Below are 17,500 nucleotides of genomic sequence, written 5' to 3'. Positions count from 1 at the left end.
TGTGGGAGGAGCCCAGCCCTACTTTTGATTTGTAGAAAGTTATTTATGTGTCAAAGTAGTGTAATTAAGTAAAATTTTACTGTGATACTTGTGCTTTACTTTCATTTTACTTTTTAGTCTACTATTGGCGTTTTTTCCATTACATGGTACCTGCTCGACTCGCCTCGACTCTACTCGTCTTTTTTGGTTTTCCATTACAAAAAAAGTCCCTGGTACCTGCTAACAGGTACTCTTTTTAATATCACCTCCGTCAAGGTTCGAAGCGAGCTGAGGCGATATCAAAAGGTGACGTGAAAACCTGCAGACTATTGATTGGTCACTAATCACTGTGTCATCATTGCTAGCGACCATGGATGTATTAAGAGAACTAGCGACAGACAGGGGTGTCCAACCTGAACAAACCCGCCATTTTTAAATAGCCATCGGCGGTTTTTTTTGCTACCTCCAGCTTCTTTTGAAACCAAATGTTTCTTCTGGCTGTGGCAACAGCCACATGCCGAGAGTCAAAAACAACACCTTCGACGTTCTGTGTGTGTGTGTGTGTCGCATTAGGTCACAGCAGTTTCCTGCGGCGTCGCTATGACGACCAGGCACGCTCACCTCAGGCATGAGGCGGTACTAAATCTGCAATGGATAATGGAGGACGGGACACCGCGACCGAGTCGAGTCGAGCCAAGTACAGTCAAGCAGGTACCATGTAATGGAAAAACACCATATATTTGTCTGACCGCTGCAGTTACTAGTTTATTTTCATTATTTTTATATATATATATATATATATATATATATATATATATATATATATATATATATATATAATATATATATAAAATAAATATTATATTATAAGATTTTTTTTGGGGCTTTTTCCCTTTATTACATAGAGACAGTGGATAGGCATAAAAGGGGGAGAGAGATGGGGGATGACACGTAGCAAAGGGCAGCAGGTCGGATTCAAACCTGCACTGCTGCAGGACTCAGCCAACATTGGGTGAACGCTCTTACTGGGTGAGCTATAGGCCACCCCACTAATTGTATATTTTAAAAATATAAGATTAATCATTAAAGATTAAATAAGTGTTTCCCAATGTGTTTGGCTTGAGACCCCTTTTAAAAATTGTTGAGGCACCTTCATCCCGTCCCAGATGGCTTTAAGTCGTTAGCAGTTCCACCAAAGAGAGATTTTCCTGCACATATGGTTTAATTTCAGTATTTTTTTAGCACCAACGAGGTAACATGGTCCAATATTTATTCTTTGCTAAAGAAAAGCAAAGATAACATAAAAGTCCAAAAAAATGAATACAGATTTGTATTGCAGAATTTAGTTTTTTCTTCCAATAATCATCTCATGACCCCTCAGATTTATCCTGTGGACTATTGGAGGGGTCTGACCATCAGGTTGGAAACCACTGGACTAAAACACCTTACAGTATATAAAATAGTTGGCTCCACCTCTAACAGCTACAGCAGTAAAATGTTACGTATGCAATGATGCATCAGTATGAATCTAATAATGTCATAAATATATATCAGTCAAAGGGGACATGCCTTTCTGCATAATGAATACTGTTTTAAGTATATTGTGATGATAATACTTTTACATTAATGTATCAATACTTAAATTATCTGAATATGTCTTCCACAGCTGATAAATAGACACACCAAACCTGCAAATGTTCACTCTGTAACTAATGACGACACAGTGCGTGATGTTCGTGGGAGTAGAGGGGGTTGATGGGAAAAGTAGTTTTCATGGGTTTTAAGGGTTTTCTGCTTAGAGTTGCAGAAATTGAAAAAACGGCAGGAAACGTTCAAACTTCCTCATGTTGTTGTCTTACTCTGAGCGGACATTTGGAACTTCTGACTAGGAGTTACCACAAAAGTGATTTATGTCATGTCAGCACAAAACTACTACTGTGTGTCTGTATGTGTCACGTGTGTGTTTTTTTTAAACATGACAACGGGGAACATGTTCCTAGCACAGCTTAACTTAAGCAAACAACACACACCTTCCTGAGCAGTCAAGAGAGCAGATAGGGAGACGACAGAGCGAAAAACAGCCAGATGAGAGAATGTCACTCGCTCTGAGAGTTTCTGTCTAAAAACTCCTCTCAGGGCTCTGAAAAGAGCAAGGAAAGAGGGAGTGAGGGACAAAGAGTGCAGAATGGGTGAGAGGGAGAGAGAGAGATGAAAGTCATAGTGTGTGGTCAACAGTGCGCTGAGTTTCAGCTGCTATTGAAACCAGCCCCACTCCTTAACGACTGAGTAAACAGGCAAGAAGGAAGTCTATTTAGCATAAAGACCAGAGAATGACGGATAGACAAAAAAGAAGAGATTAAAGCACAAATGATAGAGAGCTATATATGGACTGTAGCACCTTTAATCACCTACCAATTATAAAACTGTCAAATCTATTACCATAACTTGCAAGTAGTGAACTGAAAATGAATTACAGCAAAAAGGTGTTTCCGTAAGGTGTGTGTGTGTGTGTGTGTGTGTGTGTGTGTGTGTGTGTGTGTGTGTGTGCGCGCTCCCGTGCGTGTGCGTGTGTGTTCAAATATGTATGTAAAAGCGTGTGTGCAAAAGCTAGAAAAGTGCAGATTGTTAGGGAGCAGGATCACAGATCAGTAACATCAGGCCTTCCTTTAAGCCAAGGGGGTCAATCTAAATCAAAGATTAACTGTCAGCCATTAGTGAGAGCCAATCAGGACTCAGACACACCTCAAAGGCCTCAGGTGTTCTGGTGACCGACCGCACAGTCCATCAGGTCAACGGTTAACCTTTGAACCCCACTAGTAAACCCCGGGAAATGGAGGAAAAACCTTTACTGTCTCTCGCCCCTTAATCATTGTACATGTTCACTAAATTATTTGTCGACACACAAACACACCATAAAACCTCACACCTCATACACGTACTGCTTCAGGTTTGATCAGGTCTTGATTTGTCTGTGTTTTAAAATTAAATATAAAAGAATAAATAAAATGAGCTAATACTGAAGGATAAGACTGGCGTTATTCTATATTTTTCTTAATGTCGACAAATTCCCTACCCTGTCTGTGGCTCTCAGACCGAAGCCAATTTGGAGACACACAATTTGAGTCACAAATACATATTTTCATTTTTTAAACAGGCTCAGTAAATTCCTAAAGTAACTGAGCCCTGTAGTTTCTAGCAAACGCTACTCAAACAGGTGTAAATTGTGCATTTGTTAGGGACAATTATCAGCCACGGATTAAAATACATTTTCTGTGAGAATTTTGATCTGTTGACAATAAGAAAATATATAATATTGCCAACTTTGTGCTTAAATTGATGTCAAGTTTACAGAGATAGTGTGTATTATGGATAAAAACACATGGCTCATGATTGATTTTTGTTTATGATGGCAGACTAGAAATCAAACTTTACTGACTTATATTTGTTTATGAATTTTAGATTTTTTCTTTTATAACTTTGCAACTGACTCTGGGTTCAAGCTGAAATACACACACACACACACACACACACACACACACACACACACACACACACACACACACATATAAATGTGAATAATAATGAGTCAGCAATAAAGCATTGCTGGTAATCAGTATCTTGGCTGGAGAGCCCATATGCCCTCTTTTATCACAAGTCATCCAAGTAAATGAGTAGCATGTCACAAGACCAGAGGTCCTGCTGTTTATTTCTGTTGAGCGATACGACCTGGAGGAGTACACCACAGTGTTTAGTCCCACGCTGTGTTTTCCTGGAAGCAGTTCCTCTCAGACAAGTGCAGAAACTGACAAAATGCTTTAGGAACAAAATAAAAGCTTCCTGCTGGGATTTTTGGTATCTCCAACTTCTTTATTGTTTCAGGTAGTTTACACAACTTTACTGTGTCCAAAAAATACGTACATGATTCTTATCCTTGAAATGTGAAGCAGGAACATATTAGAAAGAGTTGTTTGCTGACTATAAACATAAAGCAACACAAAGGAAATTTAGTCCCAGTGTCTCCTGCATGCGTGCATTATCATTGTCGGCTGCAGTAAATGACAACAATCGAGTGAAACAATGAACTTGACAGAAGAGAAGCAAGAACTGTGGCTGACCCTTCAGGACACATGATGTCTTCACACTGTGGTTCACCAAGTTCAACTGTCAGCATGCTGACTAAGACAGGATGAAGCAGGATGAAGCATTAAGTCACACTGAGGAAAGCTGCATTATCCTGGAGTCTTAAGATATCTGTTTTCTGTCCCTTGATGATGTGTCACTGGAAACGGAATTCAATATATCACCGACACAGTCCGGTACAGTAGCTTAGCAAGCAACATTTGAGCTGCAACTAACAACTACTTTTGTTATTGTTTAATCTTCTTGAATCATTGGTCTGTAAAATGTTCTAAAATTGTGAAAAATATCCATCACAATGTCCCAGACCCCAAAGTGACATCTTAATCTTTTCATCTACTTTCAGTGATACGCTCCCAGCTCAATTCATCAAAACTATTATAATTTCAATTTCTTTCAGGACTTTCACTTCAAAGTCACTCAACACTGGCTAGAATCAATATTTGTATGACAATGTATCAAATGATAATGTGAAAACAATGTGACAAAAAAGGGGGTCGCTTGTAGTGATGAACCTACAGAGAATTATCACCTGAATCTGCAGCTCCCTTCGGCTTTATGGAGCTTAGCGAGTTTTAGCTCATCGTTTAGCTGATCGGCCTGCAACTTCACTGTTTTGGTTAACTCTCACTGCTCTTATAGCAGCAGGCAGCTGTTTTCTGAGAAAAAGCTCCTAAAGCCAATTGTGCTATACAACCTGCTCTGCACCAAACGAGATATTTTTTTCAGGAGTTGGTAGAGACCAAAAACTTAAAGAGCTTAAAGGAGAGTGAATTTTGGACTTACATTTGCCAGGCAGCCACAAACACGACTTCTTTTTATTTCAAATGTTTAAACTTTCTTTCCGAAAATGTAGCCTTTTCTAGGTGATTATCAAACACTGAGTGGGTTATGAAGTTACACCATTGGTCATTCGAGTGTTGAAGTTTCCCCATTGAACAACAATGACAAATTTCTTCCTTTTTGCACACAAAAAACCATAACCAACAAACTAGTCTTGTTTCTCTCCTTCCATCCATGTACCTGTCACCCTCATTCCTATGGTTCACTCAAGCTCAAAGAAGAGCAGCAGGGAGGGAGAAACAGGGTGAGGAGGACAAGACCAGATGGAAAGCAGCCAAAGAGGCTAAGGAACACAGAGGAGGGGACCAAATGTCCGGGCCTCCCTCAGAGCTAAAAAGCCCTTTAAAGAGAAACTGGCCTGAAGAATTTCAGGTCAGACGGAGTGCGTAAGTGACCGCCTTCAGCCCACCCCAACATCATCTTGGAGGGATGATTCCAGTTCATTTACTCTGAGAGCCCCCCTGCCTTCAGGACCTTCACATGTTTACTGAAACATTACGATTTTAAGTGATTTAACAAAGAGCCTTCGTCTTCACGTTTTCTTTTCAACTTAAATAACAGCACCAGCATTGATAATGACTGATTCAACTTTTTGCACTAATTATAAACAGAAGGGTTCGGTTTGGATTCAGTCTTAATTTAAAAGCATGACAGAATAGTAAGATCAACTACAACTGAATATTGTCACATATGTCCCCTCACACAGCTTCATAGTCCTAATCATAAGAGCTGCTTTAGCTTTAGCGCTAGCTGAAAGGGGCTTTGCTTCCTTAGGCAAACACATTCCTCAGGCTAATCAGCTAGCCTGTTCAAGGCCATAGCAGACATTGTTTCAGACAATTACTACTGACGTTGACAGTGTCACACACTCGTGATAAAGGCTTTAGTGGCCCCCTGTGTGTGGGCAAGATATAAGGCAAGTGGAGAGTTAGTGATATCGGGGACTGCCCTCCCCTGAAAAGTAATTTGTTCAAGCAGCAATTAAGACACATATTTAAAGTGGCCATAGTAATTATGACATGAGCAAAGCAGGAAGTAAGGTGACAAAGTATAAGAGCGTCAAATGTCATGGAGGTACAGGTGGTGGTGGATGGGCCAAACAAACACAGGACTTACTTTTGTGAAGTAACATAACAAATGTACTGATTTTAACCCAAACCATGATCTTTTTCTAAACTTAACCAAGTAGTTTTTGTGCTTAAACGTAACCAAACTGCAACCATCTCACAACATTAACGCCCGCTCTCTGGTTTAGATATGAGGATGGAAAATGTTACTTTGTGTCGTATTTCCTGCTACTGCTAGCAGCGCTACTTATGAAACGCTACTATGGGTCGTATTAGAGGGAAGGAATAAACAACCTATATCGTCATATGGTTTGAAGGACTTGTTCGATATTTAACACACTTAATAATAAAAGATCCAGATATTTGCTTATAACTTAATTTTTTTTTTTTTAGCATCCTTCACTCTTTCACTTACTACACAGGCTTACTAAAGAGCTAATCTCATCATGCACACTTAATATCAAACAACGACCAACCCTGTCGACAAACATAGGTAAGAGAGCTTGTCAGACTCCCACAGTGGCAGAATTGCATAAACATGCAACTGAAATAACATTTATGTCAATATAATCATTTTGTTTTAATTGTAACTAAGATAGTCTCTTAAAAAAACTTAACTGAATCATTAAAAACGAATGTTGTCATTTTTCTGTTCAGTTTGGCCTTGAATGCAACTTAAATGAATGAAATTTAGCAACAGATTGCTGGATTTTCTGTCTTTTTCTGTCTCACACACGTACACACGTACACACACACACACACACACACACACACACACACACAAAACAAACAGCTCACCTCACTAGGGTAAAAGTCCACATAATATATGACAGAGAACCCGGAAGTCTATGGTCTATAATACCAGCCTCTCCATGCAGTCACTGAAGCATTTTTTACCCCCCCACCCTAAACACACACATATATTCACACATACAGTACCATGCTTGTTCCACTGGTTTCATTGTAAGGACATCTTGATCTCCATTTCAATCACTGATTGGTTTAAGTGCCTTTGTTGTCTATTTCCAATCATTTTAACTCTGATAAAGCAGCGAAACTGGGAAGTCTTATAACTCTGTCCAGAGGAAGCAAAATGCCAGATTTCATTTTGCCAGATGAGAAGAGAGAAAATAGGCAACAAGACAAGACTGTAAGGTCTTGTGATAGAGAGGGTCACAATATGAAACAAAAGTACTTCCGAACATTTTTACTATCATATAATCTCTCATAAAGATACCCAACAGTTTCAGAATTGCAAAATGTTGCTCCCAAGCTTGGTAATCAGATTTTTCGAGACTACACTATCAAGATTTTTGAGGGTCAAAAGAGGTATTTTTTTTATGTTTAAATGACAAAGTGATGCAACAATAAAAAGTGATGACACGTTTTAAAGTGACTTAAACAAGAGATGTTTTCAGTAAAGAGACCTACAAAAAGACAGAAACACACTTGTGGGTCAACATTAACACAGTACCTGTATCCCAAACTGAGGAGCGTAGATATCGACGAGCAGGCCGAGAAGATGTAGATAAAGGTGTGTTTTGTCACTTTGCACAATCACACTTACGTCTAACTATACTGTCTCCGTCCACTCACTCTTCTTTGATATTGACAGGCTGCAGCAGTAAGAAAGTCTCCTTGCGCAAGGTCTGGGTGTTTGAGTGTGGAGGTAAGCAAAGGTGGTTTAGTGTTTACTCAATGACCAGAAGAGAGAGGTGGGGCCACTTAGCACAGGTAACCCCCCTCGTTTTTTCTCCCTCCTTCAATCTCTCTCTCTCTCTCTCTCTCTCTCTCTCTCTCTCTCTCTCTCTCTCTCTCTCTCTCTCTCTCTCTCTCTCTCTCTCTCTCAGCTGATAAGGAATAAGACAAAGGGGGAAGGTAAGGGATAAAAGGGCAGAGGGTGTGACGAAAGCTGATGATTGACAACAATCAGGGAAAAGTCATGAGCTCGTGTTTAAGTTGGCAGGCATATTTGCAGAAATAGAATAGACCAGTCCAGAAAATAATAATAATAATCTGAGTCAGAATTCAAACACTAAAGAATAATGCTGAAGAAACTATTTCTGAAAGACTTTGAGTCTACATGTGAGCAGCATCCCTCTAATAAAGGCATTAAAAAAACGGTGCTTTGAGCTAAATGTTAACGTCAGTATGCTAACATGCGCTAACATGCACCCACAATGACAATGCTAACATGTTAACATGCTGCGTTCATCAGGTATAATGTCCACCATCTTAGTTTAACCTGCTAGCATGCTAACATTTGCTAATTAGCACTACAATTAAAGTACAGCTGAGGCTGAGAGGAATGTCATTGCTTTTGGAGGTATTTGGTCATAAACCAAAGATTTGGACAAATTGAAACATTTGACCTGATGTTGGCGCTAGATTGAAAGGGATCCTGGCCCAATATGGCGTGGCTGGTGTGATCCCATCGCAAGATGGTCTCTTGTTACTTTTTTGTATATCTTCAGGCATATTAGAAAAAAAAGAACTTGTAGGTCAATATAGACTTAAAATCTTGAATCATAGTTGTTTATCAGCATTGTAGCCAAAAGTTTTACTTGGCTATGGATCATGGTGTTAGCAGGACCAGACAGATTTAGTTTCAGCTGACAAGTGCTAATAAGCTTTCATTTTTGTGTAGGCTACATAACCTTAAACAACCCTAAAGGGGAGAACAAGGCCTACATACTCTCATCAGACGGGGTGTCGGTCTACTCCAGCACAAGTGTGTGTGTGTGTGTGTGTGTGTGTGTGTGTGTGTGTGTGTGTGTGTGTGTGTGTGTGTGTGTGTGTGTGTGTGTGTGTGTGCGCGTGTCTGTGTGTGTGTATATGTGCTCTTGCCATTGTACAAGTGACACATTAACCAATGACTCTGTTAATGAAGGACATGCAATCACTGATTCTCGCCTTTTTGGCAACACACACACACACACACACACACACACACACACAATATATGTAGAAAGCCCGTTCAAAGTTTACAGATGGAGAAATGTATTCTCTCCCCCAACAGGGTGTAATAAGCATGAAGTGAAGGCCGTATGCAGCCATAAACCTACTTTAAAGGTGGAGGAGTGCGTGACTCAAAGACCAAGATGACTTTATTACCAGCACACTGTATCACACAAACACACTCTCTCATGCACACACACATATCAAGTAAAGTGAAGTTTATTTGTACAGCACAATAGTTCCCAAGACAAGGAAAAAGCTTTTTTTTTTATTTTGTATTGCCTCTTATGTTTATTGTATGCACCAAACATACATTTCTTGTGATATGAAAATCTACTTGGCAATAAATCTGATTCTGATTTGTGAAAATGTTTATATACTGCTTAGAGGACGATGTCCCTCCTCAGACAGCTGAATGTGTTTAAGTGGGAAGACACCACATAACGAGAAAGTAGTAATAGTAGTTAGTAGTTAAAAACACAATGGGATTATGATGAAGTCACGAGTCATGCACTGAAGATAGCAGTTTAAGATAGCCATGGAGACAGACAGAGAGACATGCAGGGAACTGGCCTTACTGGTCTGAAATGAACCCAACCGTAAGAAGCTGCATACATTTAGCTTTACAATGGTCACTGAGACAGATGGTAGGGTGTTAAAGTCTGAAGAAGAGTCTGCTGCGTTTGTGTCTGCCATCTTGTTGCCAACTAAAGTGAGATTAATGGATACACAGAGACACGTTCATGGATATCAGCATCAAATAGTATAGTTGTGCATGTTTGCAGATATACACAAAGACATTACAGAGCAGTAAATTAAAGACTTTTATGTTTATGAATACATTTTAACTGAAATTGCACTTTGCCTTTTTATCTGTTTTTTTATCATTTTTATTTTATTTTAAATTGTATTCTTCCTACCTGTGTCCTTAAACTTAAAAATAAGTTTTATGCACTTCTTCTGACTTACCTGTTTTTTAAAAATGTCATATCTAAAGCAGCTTGAGCTTCCTCCATGTCTGAAATGTGCTATATAAATAAACTTGCATTGCCTTTAATTAATTTTAATGATTGTAATAATGTTCAAAACTCACTATTATCTTATATTTTCTGTTACTGGCATCTTTAAAATGAGCATTTAATTGTCCTACAGACCAGATCTTAATCACACAATATTTGTTGTGCAAGAAAAATAATAATACTGTCCGATATATCGCTATAAAATGTTTATTTTCCAAATGTTTCCATATAGATATGGGTGTCAGTCACTCTCACACATGCCTGTTAACACACACATTCACATGCTATATTGTGTGTCAGTTTCCACTTCGTATCAGTTGCCCTTTAAACTGATGTTTATAAAATGATTAAGATGTGGGTCATTGCACCTTACTGACTTAACACACTGTGTTAATGAAATGTGTCCTGTTTGACCAAAAACCTTATTATGTTCTACAAGGCACCAGAATTACATTTTTAGAATGTGCGATTTCAGCATTAAGTCAAACATTATCACTGGGCAGAGTCAGAAACACTTCAAATATGTGGTGACTTCTAGCTCTCCCAGTAGAGTGTGCGCCCCATGTAGGCTCAGTCCTTTACAGAGGCCGGGGTTTGAATCTGACCTGCCATCCTTTCCCCTCACTCTCCCCCTTTTCTTCTCTATCCACTGTCATATCTACTAAAGGGAAAAGCCCCAAAAATGATCTTTAGAAAAAGAAACACTTCAAATATGAGTGTCTGTGTGCTTGTGTTTTGCTGTGGTTTTGACCATTAACCTTCTGTCTGTCTGTCTGTCTGTCTGTCTGTCTGTCTGTCTGTCTGTACCAACCTTTTAACATCTCCATTTACTTCTGTATACTCCTTCTACTCCACTTGAATTATCATAAATGAAAAATTACAAAACTACTTTTGTGAAATGAAACATAATTCAGAGTTAGTAGCAAGACTAAAAGACTAATACAACATAAAAAACAATATCAAAGTTTTTGTCTTTTAATGCAAATTACAGGGTCCTCGTGCAGGTCTTATAAAGATTGTGATACTAACAATTTAACTATAACTAAAACTGAAACAAAAGAAAAGACAAGCTATTTCATTTCCACAAAATAGAAATTGAAACTAAACCAGCTCACACAACTTTAAAACTAATTTAATGTATTAAGAAATACAATGAATTACTGTAATGCCCTGCTCCACTCTGACATTTTTAGTAGCACCTTTTTTCTTTTACATCAAATAACATAAAACACTTCAGGGTCAGTATCACACAAAAGTATTGTTTGTTCAAGTCAAGTGTTGAAAGTAAAATGAAAATGTAAAGACTCAAATATCTGATCTGACAGTTTCTTCTGGCTGCTCAACTGTAGCTGACCTTACACTAAGCAGTCCTATGTTGAGTGTAAAATTGCTGTTCTGCCTAAAAATCATCAGACAGTACGACTGCACTTGTGCCTTGCTCTGTTTTGTTGTAGCACTTCATTCAAAGGGTCACCTCACATCCTGTCACTACTGTCAACCAATCCCAGTGTCCCACTTATGATTAACAAAAATGACTCAGCACAAATCGAGAGCCTTGCCCTCCCACCCACCCACCCACCCACCCACACACACACCCACCCACCCACACACACGCACACACACACACACACACACACACGCACACACACACACACACACACACACACACACACACACACACACACACACACAAGATCTGACATTAAAGTTCTACATTTTTTTCCTTCCATCCTGATGAAAGAAGTTTCCCCTTTTGCCTAGAATTTTGTCAGCTGACACTCCAGTCATGTGGCTTGTCACTAACCAATGGCAGCGCAGGGCCATTGTGTGTTTAGGTGCTACAATCACTGCCAAGGTCAAGGAGACGAGGAAGGAAGGAGAGAGAGAGAGAGAGAGAGAGAGAAAGAAAGAGAGCGAGAGATGAAGAGAAGATTTGAAGGAAGAAGAAAGAAAAACAGAGTCATCCTCATGACTTCTAACTACACTGAAGCCACCCATTATATGGTCAGTAACCACAGTAACCATTGTAATGTCAACATGTGTGACTGTTCTCTTTCCCAACAACACTGACAATCATGTGATAACCAGCATGTAGTTGAAACAATAGATTAGAACAGAATGGGCTCAAATTTGAACAGATGACAAGTGTAAAGCAAAATTTCAAGATTTTGACAATTTGGGTTTTGTTTTGGTGATAGTTGGTCATGGAGTCTATTACATTAAGACAAAATTAGGTTGTGACCTTGGACCCCAGGAAGACTAGCTGGTCGTCAAGGCATCAGCTAAAGGGGATCCTTAATAAACTAAACTAAACTACCCATGCTGTCCATGGCAGCAGTAGCTCAGTCCATGGGGACTTGCCTTGGGAACCGGAGGGTCACCGCTTCAAGTCCCCATACGGACCAAGTATGGAGTGTGGACTGGTAGCTGGACAGGTGCCAGTTCGTCTCCTGGGCACTGCCGAGGTGCCCTTGAGCAAGGCACCAAATCCCAAACTTGGGACGCAATCCTGTGAGGCAGCCCCCTCACTCAGATTTTTTTTTCATACATATTGCATCTGTATTTAGGCCTGTGTACGCACGCTGTGTGTGTGTGTGTGTGTCTGTGTGTGTGTGTGTGTGTGTGGGAATAAAAACAGAGTAAAAAAATGTCCCCTTGCGGCAATTAATACATTATTAAAAAAAGTATACCATTCCATTGTAAGTGTCTATTCAACAAATATATATGTATGTGTATATATATATATATATATATATATATATATATATATATATATATATATATATGCATGCAGTTTTATAAAGCAATGGACAATTCTGGTGTGTTCAACTTTGTTTTGCTTCTAGTTCTCCTCTCTGATCATGTCATGGGTCCTGCTTGTCCTAAGCACTTCCTTTTTTCATCACGTGTAGGTGCTATCTGTATAGGCATGTATGTAAAAATGTGGATGTATCTGATGTCTTTATTGTAGTCATGTTGTGGTGTATAATGTATTTATGGGAGGCTTTGTACAGACTGTGGCAACACATTTCCTCGGAAAAGGACAATAAAGAATCTATTCATCTATGTTTTGAAGCTTTGTCAAGTGCATTGTCATATTTCACCAGTAAAGCTGCTGAGTGAAAAGTTAACATGTATTACGGCCACAACTGCATTAATAAGACCCTGGTCGTAATGCTAAGTCTGCTTAATATATATATTTTTAAAGGAAACATTTACAGATGATTTGTCCTCTAAATACTCATCCGAAGCATTCCACATAATTTTCACTGGTCTAAAAGTGTCTGTGTTATACAGTGTGTGCTCGTCGGCTTTCATAACAGCATCTGAAATCACCTCCATTATTTCCTTTAAAGGTGCTTCCATGTTAAATCTTGCATCCAGTCTTTCCATGTTATGACTACTGTAAATGAATGTTGTTCAATCAAAGCTTCTGACAAACCCTTTTTTCTTTTGCATGAAGCATGTCATTATTAAATGGCAGGGCGATCTTTTATTACAAGTGACAACTGTACTGTAATTGCAATGTCTCCTTCATCAACACCCATGTTTGTATGTCCTAAATGTACAGACATTTTATCTTCTGGCAAACTTAAACCAGCAATTTTCACCATCACTTGTTTCCTTGAAAGGTGAATTGTTCTCTAGCACCCACCCACACCACACACCCACCCACCCACACACGCACACACACACGCACACACACACGCACACACACACACACACACACACACACACACACACACACACACACACACACACACACACACACACACAAGATCTGACATTAAAGTTCTACATTTTTTTCCTTCCATCCTGATGAAAGAAGTTTCCCCTTTTGCCTAGAATTTTGTCAGCTGACACTCCAGTCATGTGGCTTGTCACTAACCAATGGCAGCGCAGGGCCATTGTGTGTTTAGGTGCTACAATCACTGCCAAGGTCAAGGAGACGAGGAAGGAAGGAGAGAGAGAGAGAGAGAGAGAGAGAGAGAGAAAGAAAGAGCGAGAGATGAAGAGAAGATTTGAAGGAAGAAGAAAGAAAAACAGAGTCATCCTCATGACTTCTAACTACACTGAAGCCACCCATTATATGGTCAGTAACCACAGTAACCATTGTAATGTCAACATGTGTGACTGTTCTCTTTCCCAACAACACTGACAATCATGTGATAACCAGCATGTAGTTGAAACAATAGATTAGAACAGAATGGGCTCAAATTTGAACAGATGACAAGTGTAAAGCAAAATTTCAAGATTTTGACAATTTGGGTTTTGTTTTGGTGATAGTTGGTCATGGAGTCTATTACATTAAGACAAAATTAGGTTGTGACCTTGGACCCCAGGAAGACTAGCTGGTCGTCAAGGCATCAGCTAAAGGGGATCCTTAATAAACTAAACTAAACTACCCATGCTGTCCATGGCAGCAGTAGCTCAGTCCATGGGGACTTGCCTTGGGAACCGGAGGGTCACCGCTTCAAGTCCCCATACGGACCAAGTATGGAGTGTGGACTGGTAGCTGGACAGGTGCCAGTTCGTCTCCTGGGCACTGCCGAGGTGCCCTTGAGCAAGGCACCAAATCCCAAACTTGGGACGCAATCCTGTGAGGCAGCCCCCTCACTCAGATTTTTTTTCATACATATTGCATCTGTATTTAGGCCTGTGTGCACGCACGCGCGTGTGTGTGTGTGTGTGGGAATAAAAACAGAGTAAAAAATGTCCCCTTGCGGCAATTAATACATTATTAAAAAAGTATACCATTCCATTGTAAGTGTCTATTCAACAAATATATATGTATGTGTATATATATATATATATATATATATATATATATATATATATATATATATATATGCACAGTTTTATAAAGCAATGGACAATTCTGGTGTGTTCAACTTTGTTTTGCTTCTAGTTCTCCTCTCTGATCATGTCATGGGTCCTGCTTGTCCTAAGCACTTCCTTTTTTCATCACGTGTAGGTGCTATCTGTATAGGCATGTATGTAAAAAATGTGGATGTATCTGATGTCTTTATTGTAGTCATGTTGTGGTGTATAATGTATTTATGGGAGGCTTTGTACAGACTGTGGCAACACATTTCCTCGGAAAAGGACAATAAAGAATCTATTCATCTATGTTTTGAAGCTTTGTCAAGTGCATTGTCATATTTCACCAGTAAAGCTGCTGAGTGAAAAGTTAACATGTATTACGGCCACAACTGCATTAATAAGACCCTGGTCGTAATGCTAAGTCTGCTTAATATATATATTTTTAAAGGAAACATTTACAGATGATTTGTCCTCTAAATACTCATCCGAAGCATTCCACATAATTTTCACTGGTCTAAAAGTGTCTGTGTTATACAGTGTGTGCTCGTCGGCTTTCATAACAGCATCTGAAATCACCTCCATTATTTCCTTTAAAGGTGCTTCCATGTTAAATCTTGCATCCAGTCTTTCCATGTTATGACTACTGTAAATGAATGTTGTTCAATCAAAGCTTCTGACAAACCCTTTTTCTTTTGCATGAAGCATGTCATTATTAAATGGCAGGGCGATCTTTTATTACAAGTGACAACTGTACTGTAATTGCAATGTCTCCTTCATCAACACCCATGTTTGTATGTCCTAAATGTACAGACATTTTATCTTCTGGCAAACTTAAACCAGCAATTTTCACCATCACTTGTTTCCTTGAAAGGTGAATTGTTCTCTAGCACGCACACACACACACACACACACACACACACACACACACACACACACACACAGACCAGGAAACTGAGAAGGGAAAGTAAAACAGGCAGATAAGAGCTTAATGAAAAGCTGGTGGAATTCTGCATCGGCCAACTCCAGCTAACACCCCACTAAATACAGATCCTTAATACAACACAATAGCTAAGCTGCTAAACAGTGTCACTCGAAACAGGTGTTTTATAACGAGACAAAATAAAATCATCCTGAGAAGCTAAAACGCTGTGAAATCCACCTGTTCTTCTGAAACCACTCAAGAAACAAAAAACGGGAGGTGTGTGTGTGTGTGTGTGTGTGTGTGTGTGTGTGTGTGTGTGTGTGTGTGTGTGTGTGTGTGTGTGTGTGTGTGTGTATGTGTGGCCTCAGTATGGCTACTTTAGTGTCAGTTTTGTGAATGGGTTCACAGAGTCAGTCTCGGGCCCATGGAACATTCCATTCTGCTGGGGGGGGGCAGAGTAGGTGCATGTGTGTGTTTGTGTGTGTGTGTGTGTGTGTGTGTGTGTGTCTGTGTGTGTGTGTGTGTGTGTGTGTGTGTGTGTGTGTGTGTGTGTGTCTGTGTGTTTGTGTTTGGGGTTGGATCTTATCACGAGATGCAGTGTTGTACCGGTAGTTTCTTGTCCTCCAAACCTACTCACTTACACACACACACACACACACACACACACACACACACACACACACACACACACACACACACACACACACACACACACACACACACACACACACACACACACACACACGCACACACATACACCTTGCCTCTTGGCCTGCTGTTGAGACAACTAGCCCATTGTGTGTAGCAACAGGTATGCAGAGAGAGAGAAGAGAATTGGACGCTCTGTGCATGTTTGTGTGTGTGAGCAAAAAAACTACTAATAATACTAGCATGTCCACATGTACATTAACACTTAGCTGCTGTAATTGTTCAGAGTGTCCATTAGGAAGGGATCTCTTCACAGCCAGTATGGGCAAGAGGAACAATTACAGCAATCAATAATGCTTTTAATGTGCATATGTTAATGTAAGTATTGTTGTAAGGCTTAACCCTAAAAAGAAAAATTCCATTTAGCTGAAGAAGGTAAGAGGAGGAGTAAGAAACTAGCAGTGAAATGAAGCATAATAACAGCATTAGCGTACAAGCAGGTTGAAGGAGAGAGGAGGGAAGGAGGGAGGAGAGGATGGAGGGTTCAGCAGTGTCACCACACAGGAGGGGGGTGGAGAGGTTACGCAGGGGTCAAAGGTTGAACGGCCGAAGGCGGGGGTGTAGAAAGAAAGGAGGGAGAAGGAGGAGGAGTGTTGATCCAGCCTTCACAGTGAGTGGATGTCACCTGTTTATACACTCAACAGTCTGCATCGGCCCTGCCACAACGAGTGAGGTCTGTCCAACCCTGTCTCCAAGAAATTACATCAAAATAGTAATATATAGCATGTAGTCATCTTTTCAAAACGACCTATGCTTGCGGTTACCAAATAAGGACCTCTTGTGGTCTTGTGGTGTGTTAATAATGACTAAAAGGAGCATAGGTAGCAGTATCGTGACGTCACACCGACGCAAAACCTTTAAGACAGGAGGGGTTGGTGGTTTGGTTAAAAAAATTTATGACTTTGACACAGGATCCTGTTTCCTACCAATAGTCAATGCTTTTTTTTTGCCACATTTTAGCCAAACCAAGCCTTCAACATAAATAAAGGTGGCAGATCAGAAAACAACAATATGAATCATGAACCATGAATAATTTTTGTAAG

The 17,500-nt window shown here is 39.8% G+C and overlaps 1 protein-coding gene across 9 annotated transcripts in view; it reads right to left on the bottom strand.

Annotated features, from left to right (window-relative positions):
* The window catches only part of rbm47 (RNA binding motif protein 47), a 35,893-nt gene that overhangs the window by 13,306 nt on the left and 5,087 nt on the right, over nt 1-17,500 (bottom strand). The window contains exon 1 of one of the 9 annotated variants that reach the window (XM_078260386.1): nt 7,501-7,596. The exons of the other annotated variants lie outside the window; for them this stretch is intronic. The gene's annotated coding sequence lies outside the window, so the exon portion shown is untranslated. Of the gene's footprint in view, nt 1-7,500; nt 7,597-17,500 lie in introns of those variants that run through there. 9 annotated transcript variants of the gene reach the window in all.

The sequence above is a fragment of the Sander vitreus genome, chromosome 2 (genome assembly GCF_031162955.1).
Source record: "Sander vitreus isolate 19-12246 chromosome 2, sanVit1, whole genome shotgun sequence".
NCBI lineage: Eukaryota > Metazoa > Chordata > Actinopteri > Perciformes > Percidae > Sander > Sander vitreus.
Note: the sequence above shows the minus strand (reverse complement) of the source record. Positions and strands in the feature narration are given on the sequence as shown.